This window comes from Watersipora subatra, chromosome 5, assembly GCF_963576615.1.
Source record: "Watersipora subatra chromosome 5, tzWatSuba1.1, whole genome shotgun sequence".
NCBI classification, from domain to species: domain Eukaryota; kingdom Metazoa; phylum Bryozoa; class Gymnolaemata; order Cheilostomatida; family Watersiporidae; genus Watersipora; species Watersipora subatra.
The window spans coordinates 15,512,407-15,539,119 of NC_088712.1; the positions used below are offsets into that span (position 1 = coordinate 15,512,407).

A 26,713-nucleotide genomic window follows, 5' to 3' on the forward strand; every position below is an offset into this window, starting at 1 on the left:
AACCAACCCTTGACCAAATTGGCTCATTATAACACAACAGATTACGAGATCAAATTGCTACCTACAATGATATTTTGCGACTTTACCTGTTTTATTTTTTAGTTAGTTCTTGTCCAAATTATCAGTAATTAAAAAGGAATCGGTATGCATACATGCATATTTTAAACAATGAAACAAAATAGAACGCTATATATATATACCACAAGATTTTCAAGGATTATGCAAAAATTGTTTATTAATTGATAAATATAGAAATCTGAGTAATAAATATGTAATAAAAATATTAAATAAAATTAAGTTAAAATGTTTGAAAATTACATAAAGTTTAAATAAATGATTAGAAAGGTGAGTTCAAGTTTATACAACATTTCTTTTTTGTAACTGACGCAATAATCCATAACACAATAGAAATAATATCTATTTATCAAAATAATACTGAGGAATCGCAGCTCAAACTGATTTTATTTGAAAAAAGGTGACATGTGATCGATACATATACAACTATCGATCGGTGTAAAACCATTTTCAGGACACTCTCCGTAATCAAACCCCATTCTTCTACAGTATGTGTTGCATTGCATGCTATTTTTGCATGGCGGACAGTAGTGACATTGGCAAAAGTGCAAGCTACTGCAGGAACCACCTCGACATCCATAGACTTTCTTACATAGAGCTAAGCAGTTCTGACGACTGCAGATCAGCTCAGGTTGACCTTGAGACTTGTTCAGACCTAAAACGTAGTTAAAAAGATTTATTGAAACGTAGAAATTCTCTAAATTTAGAAAACTTTTGAAATTTATTTAAATGTTAATTAAAAAAAATTTTTTGTAACTAAAATACATCCTAAAAACTTCGAAGTTTCATCAACCTTATAAAACAAGAATGAAGTAGTTGAACAGCAAGTCATGCTTTCTAAGATGCCATCTATTGGATCACTGCACTACAGTTATATTAAAAAATTTCTATAAGTTACCTACCTAATCAATTGCACACAATATGGTCTTTTGAATTTAATCTGTTTACAATGAAAGTTTGCGTATTTACAAAAACAGCAAACTTAGATAGTGCAAATGTGTCCATAGAATTACGTTTATCAAATGTTTAGATTACGGAAAGGAAATAGATTTTGCCTAGCTAAATCTTTTCAATAAATTGTTTCCGTTTCACAAATGCAAAAAATGAATTTTTTTATTAATTGATGATGAATTCCTGGTTTTAAATATATTTCTAAGTAATTTTGCTCAGTTCTTATGCATTCACGGAACAATTATAAATAACTATCATAGCCTATTTGCTTTTAAAAAACACAATATTACCATATGTATTACTGCCAACCTTCAACTTGTAATGTCAATTCACTCCTATACTTGCTTTGTAGGTCAAAACAACTGTATACATGCATGGGCAAAAGGTTCATTATAAGAATGCATCGCGGATACTTTAACCATTTTAGTGCAAAAAACAATCAATGCTTATTTTACTTACAGTGGATATGATGTTGAAAATAACCAGCATAATACTTTATAAAAAACTCAGTTTACAACTATATTTGATAAAAAAATAAAATAACAGTAGCTGAAAACATTTTTATTGACTTCATTTTGCTGAAACATGAACAAGGGCGCAAATTTGCAATGCTTAGGTTTGGTGGTAGAGTGAATAGCTTGAACACATGGTACGACTTACAATATATTTACTCAAAACTAACCTAATCTATGTGATTATTATGTTTCTAACTTCTATTTAGCATGCTGTAAATTATATTAAGTGTGAAGGCAAATACTTGCTGAAGGGTTACAGAGATGGTCATAGATTTTGGATAGAGAGAAAGATATAATATGCTTTGTTTGCACTAGTCCGTAAAGGAAATCAAGTAATATTACTATTACTAGCATTTGGTGACTTTTGATTCAATTGGCTAGTTTTGCAAAAAAATACCTATTTTGTCCAAAAAATGAAGTTTAAACAGCAAAATGGAAAACAAAATTAAGTGGTCAAGGGATAGCAGAGACAACACTAAAAACAAGCTATAAAAATTGTGTGATGTGAGTCAGAAAACCTCGCATACACGTAAGTAACTCGAAAATAATATGGTCCAAAACTAAGGGCATTACAGTTACTAGCCAACGGACCTTATCTACAAGAGGAGGCTGTAATAATTAGGTAGGCGCACTGCTTTAATAATGTCAAATAAGTATGTTGTCGTTTTAGGCATCTACCATTATTTTTTCTTAATAATCTATAACAAAATAATTTGAAAGAAGTCTGTAAGAATGGGCTTAAAAACGATTTACTCTTTTTAGTTAGAAAATAAAATCAATGGGCAGCATTTATAGCGTAAAACAAAAGCAAAAACTTTTATTTATATATGCACTTTTATATCACAATTTTAGTCAATTCAACTCTGGCGGTGAAATTATTTATGCACATGTTTATATTTCCTTTTTGTAAGTTTTTGAACCAGTTTTTACAGTTGCAAAAAATAATCAATTAGAATAGTTGTATATGCAAAAGTTGGGTATTGAAAAATTTACACTTTTTTATTGACACAAAAATATGTTTGAAGACTTTTTCTAAGAAATTTAGAGTTTTGCCAGAGCTCATAAAGATGCATGCACATTATTGCAAGTTGGACTTACCGCTTTTAGCATGAACAAAATAATTTTTGCTAGCCACTGACTCAAACCCAGATAACCTGTTGTATTGTTTATATAAATTCTTCAAAGCATGCTAATTTTTGTGTAAAAAACTTTTTGAAAAGTTGCTTGAGAAGAACCATAAACGGTTTATAATTTATGACTAGTTAAAATATCTCTTAAAATTAAGGATGAAATATTAAACCGCAAGCCAATTTAATCTCTAACTAAAAACAAATTCAAACATAGATTTTCACAAAAGGTGATCTTATAAATGAATAAATCTTAATTTACAAAAATAGAGTGCAAAATGTAAAAAATAAATTAACTGACTTTTTAACCAGCTGATGTCAGAAACAGAAAAAACTAAAATAATATTTTTAACATGCACTTGAAAATGTCAACTCTAATAAATGTTAGGGTTGAGAAATGACCCTAACAAATGTTTTTTATTCAATTACTTGCTTTTTTATTGCCGAAGAACTGTTTGACTGTCCTGTCAGGTAACAGACTGTCAGCTGCCAGTAGTTTACTTAATTTTCACAAATTAACATTTTAGCAGCAGACTATATAAGACTTGTACGTCAAAATGCAATTATTGATTTTTGAAGATGTAGATCATGCAAAATCAAATAATATATTTCAAATATATTCAATGTTAGCTAAGTTACAAAAGTAACTGGCATGTATTCAAAATCTAAATTTATTTGCTACGGAGTGCGGTTGTAACGGCTCGTTGTAGTATTCATACAAAAATATTCATCACAGACCAAAGAATGAATGGCTTCACCTAAAAGTTTGCAACAGTAAATAGAATATTTTATCATCCTTTTGATAAAACAGAACATAACAGTAGTTTTTTCTCAGAAGTCACAGCACATTATTGCGATCTCAAAGCTTTCTAATTTTTGGTTTAGAACGAGTGAAAATATATTTGTAAACAACGATCTAATCATATTTTTGCAGCTCACAGTAGTATGTATAATATAATATATATAACAATTTAATATCATTTTTTAACAACGAGCCTCAGATATTTCTGATAACTGTATTTTTATATTAAAAAATAAAGATTCAGTTTTTAGCAAAGCTGGAAAGCAATTGCATTTCTCTCTTGCAGCCAGTTTTTCGAAGCTAAAAAGTTTATCAAACGTGGCTTACGTAGGTCAAATACAAAGATTTTTTAAGCAAAATTTTTTATGGAATAAAACAATTAGATTAAAGCTTCAAAACAAAAAATCTAGCTGTTAAAGCATAAATACTGAGTGTAAATCAGTCAAACTATTTTGACAAAAGTTAACTTTTTTGGAAAATGCAAAATATTTTTACTACGAAAGAGCTAAGATGTTAATTTTTAGCTCAATAAAATTACTTTTGATTGAAAGCTTGAGCAAGTAAAAAGGCAGTATACAGGAACTGATCAGCCTAATTTACAATAGCTTGTGGTGTTCAATATTGCTACAAAAAGATTTTCAGTCATTATTTTATTCAAATGATTAAAATATATACCTCCCCCATGTATAAACTTTATGATGAGCAGGCTCAAAATTTCAGTAGACTTTATCAGAAAGTTTCAGCATTTTTCTATCGTTTGCTATTCTTTTTTGCTTAAGGTAATTTGACTGCCAAGATGTTTCAATATTAAAATAGAAAAAACTTGATCGGAGTTAAAATACTCAAATCGCTCAAATGTAAAAGCGTATATGACATTATTTGCAAAGAGACTGACAGTGTTATATGTCACTGCAAAGAGACGGATAATGCTGTCGCTTGAATACAATAGACAGTATCAACAATAGCAACTAAAGCTGCCAGGATGCTTTAAGATTAAAATTGGCAAATCATGATGACACAAGATCCAGTGAAAGTGCAGTTATAACTTCTATCATTACAATGGGACCAATGGAATAGAGATGTGTAACACTGCAACTTCAATGCTATGGTCGATGTCAGCTAAAGCAGCAATAACAACAACCAATGTCATTTCACATGCATTCATCTTCTAAGCATTTTAATCCCAACCAAGTTTTTCCCGATTCAAATCTTGAAACATCCTAACAGTCAGATCACACCAAACATCAAAAACAATTGCAAATGATTAAAAAAATACTGATACTTTCTGATAAAATTGCCAAAAATATTGTGTAAGTTCGTTTTGAATACAATGATTTTTTTCAAATGAAAAGTTTTTTAAAATTTTTTTAAATTTTTTAACATGTTGAAGTTCAACAAATACAGTTGTTGTATTTGATAATACTTACTTATAAAGGTGATTGCTATTGCCAGAACTGCATTCACCCACTTCAACTTCATTTCTAAAATATTTACCGCAACATTTAATGCCGAGACCACAACCGCATTTACTGTAAACGAGCTTGCTTGTTAAACAGGTTTTTACTGGCATTACCGAAACTTCATATTACTTCAAGCCTTTTGAAAACTATACTACAGAGTAACCTGTAGCAGAATATGAGATGCTAAAGTAAGCAGTACAAGAGTAATACAGACACTTTCAAAATTAATAATGTAATATATACTTATTTCGTCTTACCTGATTTTTGCTGCAAGTTTATATTCTCACAATATGCTGAATAGAAAAAATAGTTTGAACCGATGCAAGCTGGTCTCATGATAAAATTAATGATGCATGTGGGTAACAATAGTAGCCATTTATATTTTTAGCCATTTACTTCGATAGTCATTTACATCAATAGCCATTTACTTCAATAGCCATTATACAATCAGCCATTTACCTCAATAGCCATTTACAGTATATCAACATCCATTTACTTCAATAGCAATCTATCTCAAAAGCTATTTATTTCAACAACCATTTATATAAGTAGCCATTTACTTCGATAGCCATTTATATAGATAGCCATTTACTTCGATAGCCATTTATATAGATAGCCATTTGTTTTAATAACCATTTGAATCAATAGCCATTTACTTCAATAGCTATTTATATCGTTAGCCAAATACTTCAATGGCTATATATGCAAATATCAAGTTATACTAATATATATTTATTACATACAATCATTTATATAAGTTATTTGTTAGAGATAACAAAGTTCAAGCCTTGTCTGATAGTATTTAAATGAACCATATCAACTGTTCGTGCCAAATTTATCCACAAAGTTATTCTACCAAATATTCAGTTGGCAGTAAACTGAGTAAGTTTTGGCAAATATGTTTTGTTACAGCAAACCCTGACATCTTAGTTGTTTAGAAGGAATAATTGCTAGATTTTCTAGAAATAAAAGTTGAATTTGTGTCTTTGTGTACACATTGTGTTTGGGTCTATATGTATATGCCATCTTCATGTCTAGTTGCATATGTTACCGTTATATTCATGGGTATATTTTGTTTCTGAGTCTGCGTATATGCTTCCTTTGCCTCTGAGTGGAAATGGTATTTTTGTTTATGTACTTATGTTGTTGTTGTGTCTATTTGTCAATGTGTATGTAATGTTTTTGTTTTTATGTGCATATGTTGTTGTTGTGTCTATGAGTACATATTCATTTTATCTCTATGTGTATAAGTAGTCTTTTCCTTTGTGCGTATATGTATATGATGGCTTTGAGTCAAAGTTTATAAAGTTTGTGTGCCTCTGTAATAAATAGTTAAGCATCGCGCTGGCTAGGCAAAACGATGAATTTCTTTGTTTAAAAAAAGAGAGGATAACAATTAAGAAATTTATTTAACAAATAATTGTTTTATGCTTCTCTTCAAAAGAAACTGCCCTAGTTCAAGTATCAAAACACAGATACAACACTTTTTTAGATCTCAAATCTAGTTTAAGGCATGTGAGGTGCAGAAATCTTAACGTATTTTTTAATTACATGTAGGTTACCAAAGAGTTTGCATGCGTACAAGAGAAACCGAATAAAATTAAAAAAAAACAATTCAGCAATTTTAATTTTTTTATCAGACAAATATTTAATTTTTTAAATAAATTATTTAATAGAAGATAAATTCAGAAAGAGAAAAATTGAGCACAAGTTATAAAAAAAAGGCTACTATCAAATTTTTAATTTATTAGAGGCATTGCAGAAACTTTTGTTTTTAATTATATATTTAAGTTTAGTAAACAATTTTTTAGGTATATTTGTGTTTTCCTTTGCATTACAACTATTAATACTATTTGTAATACCCTTGTTTTCATATTTTTATTTACATGTAAATAATAAACATAACTTAATTTTGTATCAGAGATATAGACTAACTACTCAATATGCACAAGAAGCCAGCTGAATGCTAGAGTAGTTACATGTATGTTAGGGAAGTAGCAAAGTAAATACATTTGATAAAAAGCAGTTTGCTGCCAATTTTCTGCCAAACTAAAAAATAAAAATAAAATCTTGAATTTGTAAAGCACTATCCGTGACACACTACTGCAGTATATATGTATTGTATAAAATTATGATTATATAATCAAGAGAGAATTGGAAATTTACTTAAGAAATAGCAGCACAATGATATCTTGGTGATATGACTGTTAACAATCTGAAAGAAAATATAAATGAAGTGTAATATTCCTTGTATATGTGTCAATATTCCAATATTAAGTATTTATTACACAAAGTCGCTAACTTTAGTAATATTTCTGACAGCTAATGAACCACCTTAAATAATAGCTTTTGTTGAACTATTCACGATCTGTTGAGAGGGGATCAGAACATTCGCATCCGTTTCTCATCCTGGAAATTGGACATTTTCCTGAACCATAACCTTTTGCTTTGCACCGTACAGTGCATTGGGTGTCACTTATGCATTTGGGACATACCTCGCAGACACAGTTTCCTTGCGAGTTACATTTGTTAAGCCGGCATCCATAGTTATCGCACAAGCGCCTACAAGCTTGAGTGTCACATTTCGCTTCTGAAAGATTCAAATCTAAAACATCAATACTGAGTATGAGATGAGGTCTTATTTGCTAACGGAAACTTTTGTATTGCCAATTGCTAATTGCTAATTGACTATTGCGTATTGCTAATTTCTAATCAGTAATTGACTATTAAATTTTGCTAATTGCCAATTTTTTGTTGCCGAGTTCACAATTGATAATTGCTTGGATAATAATTTGGACTTCTGAAAGTTGCTAATTGTTAGTTGCCAAGTGCTAGTTGCTCATTAGTAAATGCTAGTTGTTTACTGTAAATTGTATATGCCAGTTTACAATTGCTAGCAGCCTATTGATCAATGATGGTTGTTAATACACTGACATGTTGTCAAGATCTTATACTTGTATATGGCATAACTTCACCAAGCAATTTGCAGGCTGTGTAGGCACTTTAGCAGTTGAACAGTTTAGCAAATACAATGCCATAATTCAAAAATTTGCTTTTAATTTAAATATAATTTTAAATTGCTCAAATTTACACAAACTTACAGAAATAACCAGCGTCCAAATATTTTATGAAAGCATAAAACTTTTGAAAGCTAAATGTTGTGCCTATTAAATTCTGAAAACTAAAAATGTAATGCATAGCTATTGCCCAAAGCGCAACAGATTAAAACAAGGGTTTGAAAACATTTTAAAAATAAATTCATGAAACAATTATTAATAGATAAATTTTAGAGCAGCAAATTTTTTTATAATATTTTGAGGCTGACTCGGAACACAACAATTTGCTATAACATACTATTATTTTCCCATTGGGAGACTTTTGCTACTGTTATGTTTTACAATGAAATAAAGATCTAGCTTATTTATAAAACAATTTTAAATCACATCAATTTGTTGGCAAAAGCCTAAGTGTATGGTGTATTAAGTCTATTGCAGCAAACAAAGTTTTAAAGTGCATATTTCAGAGTGAGAATGCCTGGAGTTATGAAACTGGTAAATAATGAAGAATTATAAATCAGTGGCTTTTAAAATTGCCCAGAAAGTTCACAGGAAGATTTTTCAGCAATGAATGACCAAATTTAAAAGAAGTTACTCCTTTCATAAAGTACAATCAGAATGCTTGCAGTGTAAACTTTTTAAAACTATTTTATTTGTCTGCAAATATATAAAGTGCTAGCTACATGTAACACATAGAGTTATAAAAATCCATTAATTTTGTCACTTTAACCCTATATAGCTTTGTCTAAAAGTATTCCATTCAAAAAATACACATTTAAAAAAAATTAAAATATTGATAATAAATTGTCCTACACAAAATTTGAAAGGTGAGTATAATATTAGTTAAAAAAATACATTACAGCTGGAGTTGCTTGCACGAGCTTAAAAATCAATGTTGCCCAAATTTGAAAGCAATCTCAATTTTTTAAAGTATCTATAACTGTAAATATTTAATAATTTGAAAATAGTTTTATGCTTGATTCTAAACCTCATAATCTTTTTTGAAACTATAAGTTCAGAGATGACCTCTCACAAAATTTCAGTAGACTTTATCAGAATGTGTCTGTGTTAGACTTTATTAGACTTTATTAGACTTAGACTTAGACTTTATTTTATTATTTGCAAATATTTTTAATGTTTGGAATAACTACTTTAAACATGAAATTTTTTATAGAACTTGATGAATTTACCATCTTTTTTTAGCAGTAAAACTTAAATTTTTAAAAAATTTAGAAAAATTGAAAAAAAGCAGATTTTTTTTAGATTAAACCTTCTAGCTATTGGTATTTGCGGTAATTTGGTTTTTTAGAATTAATCCGAAAGACTTATTTTACGGTGAACCAACAACCTCCTGTCAGTAAGCAAACTTATTGGATGTATATGCATATAATTTTTCTGTTACTGAAACATAATTACTTTTAGAAATGAATATACTAAAAGTATTGAATCTTACATCAGCAAAGACAAAATAGGTCCTATAAACTAATGTTTAATTTCAAAAAATGGTGAAGCAAGTGAAAATATAGTTGAACAGAAAACTTCATATAAGGTGAAAAAATGATGCTATTTATTAAACAAAGGAGTTCACTAAACATAAAAAACTTACCATAAATTATGTGTGTGAAATGTCAAAAGATTTTAATTGACCTAATTATTTTGATTTAATTTTTGATTGACTTTAATTGTTTACTAAACAAAGAAGACAATTAAAACATAAAAACTGATAATAAGTTATGTGTGTGATATTTATTAATTTTAATATCATACTTTTGCTTTGATAAAAACCAAAAAAGACTACAAACAGGTTGAATGGAGAAATGCATGCTTTTATCTGTAGATGTAAAAATCTTTGTTGCACAAATTGGTTATATTACGCTTGTTATAGTCTATTTAGCATTTAAGGAACTAATTGATTTTTCTGCAGAGTAGAAGAAGGCGGGGTAATTTGTGCCGTTTTTCGGTTTTTGGTGTATGTACTAGTAGTGCCTTTTAACTTTTTTCACCCAAATATTTTTATGTATGTAGTTTAACATGTTCTCTAACAATATATATCAATCAGTTTGAATTAAACTTACAAGGTGACAAAGGAAACCATTTCTTATAAAATCTTATTAATGGCACAACATACCCCGCATGTGGGGTAATTTGTGCCACATACTTATTTTATACGGGGTAATTTGTGCCAGCATAAAACATTAACAAAATTGCATAATTTTTGGTGACTTTATCATAATAACACTTTATAAAACTTTTATTTGCTGTATAACTCAGCTGAGTATTTAAATACTATAATATATATTAATTAAATGGTGACATTACACAAGTCAGTACTTCAAACAATAAAATACATTTTATTCAATGGTGAAATCACCCAAGTCTATACTAAACATAATTTTTCTTGCAGCCCTTTTGGTCCCAGGAATAGAAATAGGCTTTCTAAGCTATAGCACCACATCGTTAACTGTAATCAATTCTAGATCATCCTCATCAGGGAAGGTGAATGATACAGCCGGCCTCTTTACTTTACGCATGAATTTAACTTCGAAATTGTGTTTTACGAGAGCATTACTTTTCTGACATAGAACTTGTTATGCTGTTGATCAGTCACATAGTTCACCAGCACAAAATACCCGGCTCTTAACTAATGTAGGCTGCTCTAGGATGCCAGTTTCACCAAACTCATCATCTAGACTGTTTGAATCTGCCTGCAGCAATTCAATTTGCATATCCTCTTCTAACAATGACTCGGGTATTGGAGCTTTTGCAACTTTGTGCTTATTTGCTGGTGCTTATTTGCTTATTTTGCACTTGCTGGTGCTTCACGTTTGCTTCTTTTTAAAGAAGCTTTCTTAGTTATTTTTCATTTCGGCTCATTTCTGAGTTTTTAAAATTTGTCTTTGCTGAGCCCATGAAAACAAGCATTTAAAGTTTTAATATAGGCAGCTATAGACCTCTCTTCTTCATCGGTAAAAACCCTGTGAGCAGCAGCAGTCCCCTCGTAGCCTTTTTGCATATTATTAGTGATATATCTAGCCAACGTCATTCTGTTTAGACCATGCACTTTGGCAGCATTTCTTATACTGGACGCCTCTTCATGAACCAATTCTAGTTCATGAAGAGGCGTCCATGTAGTTCATTAACAGCCTTTTCTAGTTGCTCTATCACCGATATTGTCAACACGAATTGTCTTTCTTTTGTAATTTTGTGTCATTTTTGCTATAGCAGTGAGAGTGAGCTAAAGTAATAGAGGTTCACCAGTAAAAACCCATATATAAACCAAATTTTATATAAAGTTACATGTTGCAGTAAAAGCACGGTGTAAGTTGTGCCGGCACAAAGTACCCTAGTGTCAGTGGCTCAAATTACCCCGAACCTCCATGTTGAACAAAAACTGAAATTATAAAAAAAGTATTACATAGAATAAATTTATACAATGATGTCATTATACCCAACAAACATATTAAAAAGGAATAAATGGTTTGGCGTAACTTTTGCAGTTCATTCTTCAAAAAAATTATTCCCAAATATCATGCATCAAAAATACTTTTTACTGAGAAGATGACTAAAGTTAGAATAAATTACTCACTATGCGCTTTGAAGATAAGAAACAGGAAACAATATGGTCACTATCCAATGCTTGTTATGTGAGAGAAAAAGCAATATCGTACATACAATAGTTTTTCTAAAAAGTGCCCTGGCACAAATTATCCCGTGGCACAAATTACCCCGCCTTCCCCTACTGATAAAAAGACAACTTTCCACAAACTATAAACTTGTTTTTTTTTAGCAAAATGCAGCTAAATACAAAAGTTAAAGACACTAGATCTTAAAAAGTAGAGGATATGGTACCAAAACAGAGCACTTATGTACTAAATTTTATGCAATGAAAAATTCTGAACACGCAATTAATAAGACAACAAAAGTTTTGGTTAATTAGCCAGCTTATTAGAATGTCACTCTAGCCAACTGTGCTAGTCAGCCACCTTACGAAACATCAAGAGTATTTGACCAAACTGCAAGAAAACAATTACTTGGTGGGAACAAAAACTCTTGACATTCAGTTTCATACAGTGAGGCTCTAACAACTACACTAATCCAATACAATAAAAAAGGATAAAATTACCAAAAGAAAATTGAAAGCCAATGGCCATTGATTATGTGTGTAGTTTTTGATTAGTGTCTGTAGTATAATAGTACAGACTTCATCTGTAGTATTATGCTACTACTACAGATGAAGTCTAAAAACAAAACGTTAAATGATAATTTTCCGTGGCAACACAAACAATCTCACAACACACTGATTTGAAATCAAGTAACCATAATAGTACCAAGTAACAAAAATAGTGAAAAGTAAAACACCAGATTTCCAGGAAACAAGATATAACTGATGTATACTTACATGATACAAGCATAAGCAGTACAACGATGATGCTTAACTTAATTCCCATTGTTGTAAATATTCTACCGATATCTCACTTGAAGGAAACGTTTTTAGTGTGAAACTCTGTTTTGTTTACCAACGAGTAGAGTTTCTGCTATTGAAGCACTCATGCAAATAACTACCTACCATCTACATGAGCGGATACAGACTTGAAGTGAAATGAAGTGACAAATCAGAACTTTTGATCTTACATATGAATAACATTTATCAAATATTGTAAAAATCTACAAAACTCACATATAATATGTTTGTTCAACAATGACTTTCTTAAAGTCTGTGTAGCAAATTAGGTGTTTCATGACAGGAAGTCAACTATCATTGGCAATGTAGTTTGTCTCTCTTGCCTTTTCTGAGCTGCACTGATGAGGCTTCTATAGTCAAAACAGTACTGTCTGTAGCATGAGTATACAAAGTATATATCTATAGATATTTATGTTTATATATTTATTTTATATTTATTTCTCACCCCGGTTAACCCATATGGATGGTAATTTCTGCTCTAACTCGGGTCTCTCACCAGAGACCTGGGAGTTTAAGCCCTCGCCTCAAGATCTTCGCTGTTCCCAATAAAACACTTTTCTGCAACTCACTTGAGTTGATTGTTGCCAGTATCTGGGCTAGCCAAGTTTTATGTGCAAGTGTTATTGCCCCCGGTGCCCCAATGACTACTGGAATTACAGTCGTTCTTACATTCCAGCATTCCTCAATATCTTCTCCAAGAGGGAGATATTTCTCCACTTTTCCTTTTTCTTTGCTGGCTATATTGTAGTCACTGAGTACTGCTATATCTATTATTGTAGCCCTCTTGTTCTCTTTGTCCACCACCACTATATCTGGTTGGTTTGCTAGGACATGCTTGTCCGTCCGGATGTAAAAGTCCCTCAGGATCTTAATGTAGTCATTTTCATTTACCCTACCGGGAGCTTCCCACATGTGCTGTGATTTATCAAGACCATACTCATAACATAGACTTTTGTACACGACATCTGTGACATGATTATGCCACTCAATGTATGCGTTTCTGGCTAGCTGCTTGAATTAATTGATGATGCGTTGGATGGTCTCAGGTGCATTATTGCACAGTCTGCATGTGGATCGTTTCTAGTGTAATAGATTTGTGTTTATGAGTTTTCTGTTTGTTGTTGTTGTTCATTGTTTGGTTGTTTTGACTTGAATTGCCTTGTTGGGAGTACCTGCTCCCGGGCTGCTATGAGTAGTGACTCTATATTGGCCGCTAGGTTCCCTTTGTTCAGCCATATATATTTTAGGTAGAGATCGTCAACCTTAAATATTTGTCTGTGGTAAGCACCATGAAGAGGTTTCATGTGATAGTCAAGTTCCTCATCATCACTGCGAGGCTGTATTGTCAGAGCAGTCAAATGAAATTTAGCTAACAACTTATCTGTGGTTGCCGTTGAGGCTGCATAAGCTTTAATGCTTTGTTCTTCCTCTTTCACTGTCTGCTGGGTTCCCTATCTCATCTTTCTTATTGAGATACAATCTGATGGTATCAGATATTTATACTGATTCTACTAGACTATATACATGTATATACCACTATATATTGTATTATATATATAGTATAAGTATATATGAATACTAGATATATATATACATGTATATATATACATTTATATACATAAATGGCAGTATATGTATAAATATATATATACATGTAGTAGAATATATATATATATATAAATATATATATATATGTATAAATATATATATAAATGTATATATATATATATATATATATATATATATATATATTTATATATATGTATATATATATAAATATATATATAAATGTATATATATATATATATACATTTATATACATACATGGCAGTATATGTATAAATATATATGAATATATACATGTAGTAGAATATATATATATATATATGAGAGCTGCACAACGATTATAGAAATTAATCACGGTTAATAACTGATCTGAACTTGCTAATCTTCGATTAATTTTAGAATAATTCTAGCAAAAATCTGCATACTCTAAAACATATAATACAACTACATATAAATTAATTATATTTGAGAGAATTATTGTTAACAGGAGTACTTGTTATGTACAACATTCACAAGTTTCAACATATTCATTATTATGAGTATGAAAATAGTCCATGAAAGTATACTATTAAACCAGCCAAAAGTTGAGGCAGCACAGTTTATTCACACTATTTGAACAAAAAGATAGGGAAGAGATGCCCTCTTCTTACAATATTGCTAGCTTTAAAGGATAGCCGCTCACCGGGGACAGCAGTGACGGTAGTCAGAAGTTGTAGTTATTGTCTGCAACAGCTGGTGATGAATTCTGAGCGGTAGGATGAGAATTAGTTAAATTATATCTTAATGATGATGTGCTGCGGTGGTAGACAAGTTCTTTCTGGTATATATTGCACTTCACTTTCTTGTTTATGCTTCCAACAACATCTGTAAATGTGTTAGCTAGTACGAAGGACATTTTTCTGCTTTTATGTTCCCATAAAATGTCAATCTTATTTTACTATTACTATAAAGCTGAAATATGATTGTGAGTTTTCTGAAAAATTAAAATACATGTATAATTTACCTTAAAAAAGTTTTAAATATAAGAAAAAAATAGACTGCAAGATATTAAATAGTACTGAAATCACAGTTGTGGCTATTACCTAGAAACATGTTCAAACAACTAACAACATGGCCGCTTGCAACTAGATCGACACGGCACTTTTTTGTTGTAGAAACAAGTTTTAAGTTTGTTAGTGACTTTTTTAATGTTTTCATAATTGAGTGCAAAATAATTGTGGTTGTACTTGATTGGTAACAAAGTGTTGCTTGTCATAAATCACTGCGTTGCATTTTATTTAAGAATAATTGGCTTGACTCAGTTAATCGTATAATTGAGTTGATTGCGTTAATCGTTTAATTAACACGATCATCGTGCAGCTCAAATATATATATATATATATATATATATATTTATATATATATATATATATATATATATACGCACACATGGTAGTATATATACACACGCATGTAGTGGAATATATATGCATATAAATAATATATCTATATATATATATGTTTCTCAAAGTATGTATGTGTGTAATTCTGACTATAGCTATAGCATACACTGATTATTTCCCAATGCTGCTAAGCTTTCCAATGCTTTTATTAAGAATTAATTGTTGTAAGGTAAAATTGCTATATCTGGGGTCTAGGTCGAATCCTTTTACGCAAACAGTTATATTATCTGCATGGTAAGAGCCTCGACATTATCTCTCTGTTTGGTCAGACAAAGACAGTGCAATATCTCAGTTTTACATTTGTACCAGTATCAAGAGGTACCATTATCGTCAGATTAAAAGTTTTGATAGATAGCTTCTGGTGGAACAGAAACCTTTTTTATAAACACACTTTTATGCATGAATTGCTATTATTAATTCAACATATTCAGGATTTTTATTTTGCTTTCTCAGTCCGTATTAATTGTATCATTACCGAATCATCATTTATTGTTATCATAGCAAAACCGACTTAATTTAGCTATTACTTGCTAATTATTTTACATTTTCATTTAAACCTTTTTATATTCGTTTGATTTTTTTAATTGACCTGCACAAAAGTTTTTCTCTTGATATAAATTTTAAAAGTCGATAGAAAAAATTTGAAAAACTTTACAGCTGTTTGTATTTTCTCACTTAATTTATTTCAATTACAGAAAACACTTTTCTCATGAGATGTAGTTTGAAAGTTAGAATGGCAGATGTTCTTACATGTATTTGTTAAATAAAAATAAATTTTCTGTCGAAAGACTTTTTTAATAATGCGGCAACGCTGGGTTGTTCAGCTAGTAGATATATATATGTATATATACATGTATATATATACATATATATACATATATATATATATATACATATATATATATATATATATATATATATATATATATATATATATATATATATATATATATATATATATATATATATATATATATATATATGCCTCAGTATGTACATTGAGAGATGTACACTCATCAAGATGTCAATGACCAAATGGAAGACGGAATTGGAGGCTAATGGTAAAAAGCTAGCGAGTGTAAAAATTAAGCGAGGCATCTATCAAGGTGATTCCTTATCACCTCTGCTCTTCTGCATATGCTTAAACCTTCTAAGCAATATGTTGGAAGAGACACAATATGAGTACCAGTTTAAGAGTGGCACCAAGATAAACTACCTCTTCTACATGGATGACATCAAGCTGTACGCTAACAAAAAAAGGGACATTGATTTGCTAATACAGCTCACTCAGGTATACAGCAAGGACATCCGAATGACCTTCGGTATTGAGAAATGTGGAAGGCTAATTCTTAAGAAAGACAATTCTTAGCTCACAGATGGCCTAAGAATATCAAATGGTACCATAAAAGATATAGAAGAAGAGTACAAGTACTTGGGGATTATGCAAAGCAACATCAACACGAAGCCGGAGTATATCGCAAAGCCATTACCGGATAAAGGAAACGCCTTCGGCAGGTCTTACGGAGCCAGCTCAACGCCAACAACCAAGTCATGGCAATAAATACCTACGCACTGCCAGTAATAAGATATCTAGCAGGCATAATAAAGTGGACTGAGGAAGCCATCAAGGAAACAGATATAGCAACTTGTAAACTGCTGACCATGCATGGAGCACTCCACCCAAAATCTGATACTACTAGATTGTATCTCGATTGGAAAGATGGAGGTAGGAGACTCAAAAGTGTACAACAGACAGTGAAAGGGGAGGAGGAAACCATCAAAGCATATGCAGCCTCCATGGCCACTTCAGATAAGTTGCTAGCGGAATTTCAATCGTCTGCTCTTACAATGGACCTACGCCATGATGATGAGAACATTGACTGGCACACGAAACCTCTTCATGGTACTTACCACCGACAAATATCTAAGGTCGGCGATCTTCACCAGACATATATGTGGCTGAACAAAGGAAACCTAACGGCCAATACAGAGTCGCTAATCATGGTAGCCCAGGTGCCGGTGCTCCCAACAAGGTAACTCCAAACAAAAATCTATCACACTAGAGACGATCCTAGATGCAGACTGTGCAAAGATGCACCTGAGACCATCCAACACATCATCAGTGGATGCAAGCAGCTAGCAGGAAACGCATACACTGAGCGGCATAATCATGTCGCAGGTGATGTGTATAGAAGTCTATGTGACGAGTATGGCCTTAATAAATCACAACACTGGTGGGAAGCTCCTGGTAAGGTGAATAAAAATGACCACGCTAAGATCCTCTGGGACGTCCACATCCGGATTGACAAGCATGTCCTAGCAAACCAACCAGATATAGTGGTGGTGGACAAGGAAAACACAAGCGCTACTATAATATATTTAGCAGTACCCAATGACTACAATATAGCCGGCAAAGAAAAAGAAAAGGTAGAAAAATATCTCCCTCTTGGAAAAGAAATTGAAAAATGATGGAATGTAAAAACAACTGTTATCCCAGTAGTTATTGGGGCACTGGGCGCAATAGCACCGATGCATAAAATGTGGCTTGCCCAGATACCAACAGCAATCAACTCAGGTGAGTTGCAGAAAAGTGCGCTATTAGGAACAGCTAAGATCTTAAGGCGAGTGCTCAAACTCCCAGGTCTCTGGTAGGAGACCCAAGTTAGAGCAGAAATTACCACCCATACGGGGTATCTGGGGTGAGGAAACAATTTATATATATACATATATATATAAATATATATATATACATATATATATATAAAATATATATAAAATATTTATAAGTGGAACTTCACTCTATAACTGGACTGTGCAGCGTCCACTTTGTCTAAAATATATATATATATAATCGAAGTAAGAGATGACTAAAAATGAGTTTTTGTTACTAATAGTTTCATGTACAGAGTACAATCATCAAACAATAACTCATACTAAAATGACTACCCTATTGCCAACGTTAGGGCTCACATTCAAAACTGCATCACTAAAAGATTAAAATATTAAAGTCAGGGTACAAGCCTGTAGCTTACATATGAGATAGAGAGCTTCTAAAAGCAATTGTCCAAAAACAAAGTTTACTAAAAAAAAGATAAATAAATAAATAAATAAAAAATTATATACAAAGAGTGTTTATGTAATGCTGTCAGCTAAAAGAAATTTTCTATCATGTCTGCAGGTTGTTATTACTTTCTGTTGTTTATTCAGACTGCTCTTTTCAAGGTGCATAATAATGTAATATTTTATTTGCACCCTGAAAAATTATTATGCACCCTGAAAAGAGCAGTCTGAATAAATGACAGGAAATAATATGACCGCGCTAAGATACTCTGGGACTTCTACATCCAAACGGACAAGCATGTCCTAGCAAACTAACCAGATATAGTGGTGGTAGACAAGGAGAACAAGAGGGCTACTATAATAGATATAGCAGTACCCAATGACTACAATATAGCCAGCAAAGAAAAAGAAAAGGTAGAGAAATATCTCCCTCTTGGAGAAGAAATTGAAAAATGCTGGAATGTAAGAACAACTGTAATCCCAGTAGTCATTGGGGCACTGGGCGCAATAACACCGGCGCATAAAATGTGGCTTGCCCAAATACCAACAACAATCAACTCAGGTGAGTTGCAGAAAAGTGCGCTATTGGGAACAGCTAAGATCTTGAAGCGAGTGCTCAAACTTCCAGGTCTCTGGTAGGAGACCCGAGTTAGAGCAGAATTTACCACCCATACGGGGTATCCGGGGTGAGGAAACAATTTTATATATATATATATATATGTATGTATATAAACTGTATATATATATGTATATATATATATGTATGTATATAAACTGTATATATATATGTATATATATATATATATACATATATATATATATATATATATATATATATATATATATATATATATATATATACATACATATATATACATACATATATACATATATATACATATATATACAGTTTATATACATACATATATATATATATATACAGTATATATACACATATATATATATATATACAGTATATATACATATATATATATATATATATATATATATATATATATATATATATATATATATATATATATATATATATATATATATATATATATATATATATATGTATATATGTATATATATACATATATATACAGTATATATACAGTATATATACAGTATATATATACAGTATATATACAGTATATATACAGTATATATATACAGTATACATATACAGTATATATATATTGCCAAGAATATGAAGCAAGAATGATTTGCAATAATGCTAATTTATTAATGGAAACAGTGTGAACGTTTCAAGTGCTAAAACAAAACCTCAAGCAATAACACAAACTAATAGACACTTGAGCTTATAAACTTTGCTAAAAACCAGCAGGCTTGAACATACCCAACAAATAACAAAATGTACTACAAAATTCAATTTGTACTGATCCAGTAAACAAAACTTTTGCAACAAATTGCCTATCTTTTTACTTAGTACCCTCTAACCATTTATTTAGCCATATAATCGTAAGTTGTTAGCTTAAACTTTGTTGGCTGAGGTAATCAAAGGTTGAGAAGAAGGCCTAATTATTGAGTTCTCAGATCTGAACTACTAGCATGATCAGCCACGATGAGAAAATGAGTCTTTTTGCAACTCCAGTTATAAAAGTTTTAAAAGAGTTGAAAAAGTAATTAACTACCAGCCGCAACAAAAAAAATACTTGTTTACTGAAATAGAATGCTTTTTAAGCATCTGATAAATTGCAGGCAAATTAATAACAAAAAAAAATAAAAGATGAACATTTTCAGTTCATATGTTGGTACATGTATAGCAATGAGTTGGAATGATGGTTCGTGGTTCATGATTGGTTTATTAGTTTGACTGCCTCAAAAGGAAACCACCAAAATATTTGCTTAAATGACTCTTCATTACTATTTAGGTTTGATTGGTTGTCTGTTGAAAACATGTTAACTATCAGTTTAGCTCCTAATTCTTTTCTTCATCAGCTAAGCATGTTTTTAATGGGTGTTTATTATTGATCGATTATATGCGCCATTGCAAACACGTTGTATTACAATTCAAACAGATTGTCTAGTGACAGACTAAACTGAGTCATGCTGAAGACCACATTTATCTGTGTAATTTTTCTAAGTACCATATGTAAGTATATATTATATTATTACAAGTTATTATAAAGGTTTGATATGTAATAATACATATTAATATTATTATAATGTTGCTGTACTATATAAAATATATTAATTGTGTCATTATATTATTACTCTAATTGTATGTGCCAAACTATTTATAGTATTATTTGATCACTATGATATTATTAGTATAGTATTATCTGTAAGTGTACGAATTATATTAATATGTTATTAAAATAGCTTTATACGTAACTATCTGCACTGCGTAATAGCTATGTTATTATATTAACAACATGGTGTGTATTACATGTATATTAATAAAGCACTATTACCATATTAGCTTAGGTTTATACACAAGTACAAGAATTATATTACTATTATAGTATTATGTTGTTTTTAATCTAGTTTTATATGTAAGTATATTCATTTTATTATCATAATATTATGATGTTATTGAAATTATTTTATGTGTAATGATATATATTATATTATTACTATATTATTGTTATGGTATTTTATGTAATCATATTTACTATATTATTATGACAGTACTATGTTATTAATCTAGTAATTATATAAAATATATTATAAAATTATTGTTACATTATTAGTAAAGTATTATAGATAACTAAATATATTATAACATTTTGGTCTAAAGATTATGTAAACTTCTTTATATAGTACCATGCTTTACTGTTCATAAATTTGACTTAGATGTGTAGGCGAATCAAAAAACGGTATTTTTGAAGGTCTACCAACAGCTTACGGAGTTCTGCCACCGATATGCTCTAAGAAAGAATGTGAAGCGTACTGCGCCCAAAATTTTGGCTGTCAACGCGGTTTCTGCTACGTTCGGAGCTTGTGCCAGTGTGATCGGTGCCCACCTTGTCAGAGTAATGCTCAGTGTACATCATACTGCAGCCAAAGAAGATATGCCTATGGAAAATGCCCTAGCTACACCCCTATTGAAGACTGCGTATGCATGAAGAAATGTGTTTATGACTTTGCCTGCGCGGTGCAATGCAAAGCACTAGTTAAGTGTCAAGATGGGTACTGCGCAAATGGCTGGTGTCAGTGTACTCAGTGTAACTAAAAAAAAGACTATATGGCTACAATGAAAATACTAAATACAAAAAATCCTTTTTTATATACTTAATGGCTACAGAAAAAAATATTACGTATAAAAACCAGATTTCCTCTACACTGTAAAGCTGCAAAATTATTAACAGTACTAAACCTTTTTGGAAATAAATTTTAATTTATGTATTTGCTATTTGAGCAAATGAAGTTTTTTCTGGTGGTGGCTCAAAGAGTAGGCAACGGTACAGCATAATATATTGTCTAAATACATGTGGATCAATGGCAGTTATTATGGCAGTTATATATATATATATATATATATATATATATATATATATATATATATATATATATATATATATATATATATATATATATATATATATTGCCTTTCATTGTAAATTCACTAATGTTAACACCTTCCAAAAATCTCAGAGTTGCTTGAATTAAAGTGTGATTTTACTTATACATATGTACTCATATTATTTTTGATATTTTTAACAGATTAATAACAATGTAGCACAAATTATCAAAAGCAGTGACTGATGCATGATGGGATGCAAAAGTGCTAAACATCAACTTTTATCTTCAAGCAAAAAATGGGACAAAATATTTTTGTGTAGAATTCTTCCAATGCTAACTTTATATTTATTGGAGTGTGTTACAGAACCACATATACTAAATGTAAATCATTTTTGTAGATTTAACAGAGTTATAAACTCATTTCAACTTTGTACTGGAGTTACATGAAAGCAGATAGAATAGTAATGCTGTACAAACTTTAGTCAGTTAATTCTGCAAAAACTATGTAATAGCCACAAATTAAAGATAAAATTATGTTACATGTATTTTTGCTCAATATTTTTAAAATGGAACCTTTCAACATACAGACTTGTATATTGAAAGCATACAAATCATATGTCAATCATACATCAACTTTTCAACATCTGTATTTGTAAATTTGACAAATGTGAGAACACAACTCATTATCATATGCTCTTAAAATGAAACACATCAAAATTTTCAACATATATGTAAATTGTATTTGCTAAAAATGTGAGAATACAACAAGTTTGAAACCATTTTTTAATTAAGATGCACCATATATATTTATAAATAATAAAATACTATACACATGCATTGCAATTCATCTAAATATATATAATACACTAGTATTACCAATCATATTATTACCAATCAAGTTAACAATTAGAGGTGTACCTGTAATAGTAGAAAAGGTTTGTAGCTATTGAATAGTTATCAGAGAATTTTAACCTATCCATAGCAAAAAACCAGACTACAAAGTACAAAACAATATGGCAAATTATAAAAAAGTCAGCACTAACATTATTTAAAAAAATGCAATTACTACCAAATTATTAGTTTAAAATGGAAAAAACTATGCAACAGCATGAATCAAATGCCAGGACTTCATTATAAATCATATTTGGTGACAGCTTATCAAAAGCGATTACAAAATTGCACTAAAAAGCTATAAAACTAATTTAGAATGTTGTGCGCCAAAAAACTGAAAGATTTTAAAAATGAAAGTTGCATGACGCCATTGGTAAATGCGAAAAGTAATAAACTGGTGTAAATTTTTATTAGACAATACGATTTCTTTAAACTAGTCTCTATTTAAAATAGTAATAAAATGTCAGAGATATTCAAAAGTCCATATATTTACTATATATTAACATAGAAAAAATCTTATACATAACATTATAAATGTTGTAAATATTACCTATAAAAATTTATTTTATAAAGCTACAAAAAATATCACACTGTTAAATATATTACAATATATTTCTAGTATTGTTTGTGAAAGAAGATTATTTTATTGCAAAATAATAATCATAACAAAATATTTATTTCCAATATTACAAAATATTAACAAAATCCTTATTAAAGTTACCGACCAGCTGTCTTAAAAATTGAAAACCTTTACAATACAAATTCAATTTTGTTCTTACTTTATGGCAGATATTTTTCAAAAACAGCAAAAAAGTAAGTCCTGAAACACTATTTGCTAGCTGATGCTGATGAAGGTACATGTCATTAAATAAATGCAAGAAGTCCACATTGCAGCAGTAAAATTCATAGATACAGTAATGGTACAGCACCTTTATGTCATAACTGGCAATGGCTTTAACATACTTCAAATGAAGTAGATTTGAGTGGTCCTAATTTTGACCAGAGGCTTTTCTCACTTTGAGATCTCCTGGGAAAATGGTGCAGCATAACTTTCTGGTGAGAATTCTAGGCGAATGAACTGGCGAAGAGCCTGTCATGCAGAAGTACAATGCATTAAAGGTACTCAAACTTTGTAATAAGTTGGAGCGCAGGTAAAATTCAAGACAGATGCTTTTGCATACATCCTTTAATGAGGCTTAAACTACCAATCTGTGACTTGATGTGACTTGGTGTACTTAGCACTTAGTAGTGCTAAGTACACCAAGCTGCTGCATTTGAATCAGTAGCCTTTGGACAACTTCACTGTCTGTAAATCCAAACCTTCTACTGCATTTCTGTAGATTTATTGAACATTACCAATATAAAAGAATCACATGTAATGTATTTGGTTATTTAGGTCAAAATATACAGTTATATCTATATGGTGCATAGGACAGCACATGTATATATACTGTCCTATGCACTATATGTACATAGGGCAGTACATACACTTATATTGTGCATGTGAATATACCTGTAGATTTATATTTTACATATAAATATACATGTATATGTATTTTTTACATATAAATATACATGGATATTCATGTTGTGCATGTAAATTTACATGCACGTTTATATTGTTCTTGTAAATAAATATACATGTACCGTAAAACCTGTAATTGAATGCCACGGTGCTCTATTTTCCAACCCTTCTTCTGTAGTGGCGGTCAATTGGAGGCAGCATTAAAATAGAGACTGGTGGTGTATTTTTCAAATGGCTTGTCAGAAAATTTGGAATATCATTCTAGCCTCTACTTTGCTCTCTTTTTGCGATGGAGCAATATTAAACCTTTTTGTATATAAAAAGGTTTAAAATTGTTAAGTCTTAGATTCGTTTATACCAGCGATCGTGCTAAAGATTTCCTTAAGGAAATAATTGCTGAGATCAATAGTTTTTGAAGAGAAACAACCGCTTTTGAGGAACAAAACCATTGCCTGAAGCACTTAAAGAGGATGATGGCACACACAAGTCAAAACTTCATGAGAGAATGACAGCAAAATGGAAAAAGGCAAAAGAGCTACCGGAAAAAGACAAAGCAAGACAAAGGAGTTACTAAGACAAGAGAGCTACACTCAGTTCCCTACAAGTAGACGACTTTGTTCTTTACTACGACAAGAAAGGCTACAAAAATAAATCCTATAAACTCATTCAGAGATGGAAAGATGCTCATGTGATCAGGAGTCACACAGAGACCAAAGCCTCCATTCAACCATTTGATTGCCTAGACAAACCAGTCATCGTTGCACACCTCATGCTCAAGCCACTCTTTAGACGACCAACTAGAAGAGAAGACGATGACATCACTTTTGAATTAAACTCATCTGAAGAAATAGATAGTGAACAAGATGAAACAGAACTAAACAAGACAAAGAAGCGAGATGAGATTACACCTTATCAAAGCAACAAAGAGATTGACGGTGACTCACCGGAATATATGACGATGAAAGGAGACACGACTTGCTTACAGTTATGAAATTACTTTTCCAGCTCCAATAGATAATAATAGGCCTCGATGAAGAAGATGAACATGACACGCCTGAAACAGAAATTCAACAAACAATGTCATACATGGGACAAGGTTGAGAGAACAAAAATGAACCACAAACGCAGTCCATGCAAGTAACAGCACAACAAAATGAAACCCTATCACCCAATATGACCAAGAACAAAAGAAGGAGAAAACTTACAGACTCGAAAAAAGTTTCAAACCTTAGCGGGTAGAAAATTTTGAATACTATGATTAATACGTTTTAACCTCCATAAAAGAACAAAATACATGTACATGACATATTCTTTAAAAAATTAATCTCCTCAGACTATGATTAACTGAGCAAGACTATAAGCCATATTAGTTTATTCATACGACTACATAAACACTCTCTACATGACTTAACACACCCACTGGCTACAACGAAGGAATTGGGTGTGACAATCGTATCACACACACTTTTTGTTCTAGAAATAAAAGAACAACACATATAGGAGCAAAATCTGCAACAATAAGAAAACTAATAAGGCAAATGAGTGACCAACTGATTACCAGAAATGAATAGGACCATTGTATCCGGCCAGATGTCCAGTTTGCCCACCTTCATGGCACATTGGGATACAATTCTGTACCAAGGACACCGAAGGATGTCACAGGGCTGAAAAAAAAATCATTCAAAGCAGAGCTCATGTAACAATCCAACTAACCATCATAATTATTCAGATAAAATTTTACACAAAAAAGATGAAAATAGAAGAAACGAACTTACCATATCGGATATTGGAAGAGGGCATATGCCCACAGCAATAAAGAAGACGATTAAAAGAAGCACCTACATAGTTATAGAACTGTATGCGAAGGAATAAAAAAGACATGTCAAAAACTGCTTAATGACACCCCATAGACAATGCAAAAGGGCTTATCATTCGTTCCAATCTTCCCACCAACAGCTCATGGCACCATGCAAGCTTCACCACTTTTACAAGACCACCAAATACACAAGTTTCACAAATGACCTCCAGACAATAATAAACAGGACGCACTGCCACTACCTCAAGAGTTCACATAAACTTATAACCATAATAACAAGTGACCATGCCAGAAAGGTAAGTGTGTACCAACTGTGGACACCACACCAGATGGACTGACAATTATAGCACAGACAATGATTTTTAAAGACACCTGATAGTGAACTGTCATTTTAAACAAAACTACAACCAACTGTGGACATACTATTAAAAGAAAGAACTTAGCGAACAACTTCAACTAAGTTAACCAATAAC

At 31.1% G+C, this 26,713-nt stretch overlaps 1 long non-coding RNA gene across 1 annotated transcript; it reads right to left on the bottom strand.

The window, feature by feature from the left end:
* Positions 1–215: 215 nt before the first annotated feature.
* On the bottom strand, positions 216–5,304 carry LOC137396921 (uncharacterized). Its single transcript, XR_010978661.1, has 3 exons — positions 5,188–5,304; positions 4,898–4,951; positions 216–730 (listed from the first exon to the last, which is right to left on the bottom strand). It is a non-coding gene; the product is annotated as an uncharacterized lncRNA (long non-coding RNA).
* Positions 5,305–26,713: the final 21,409 nt, after the last annotated feature.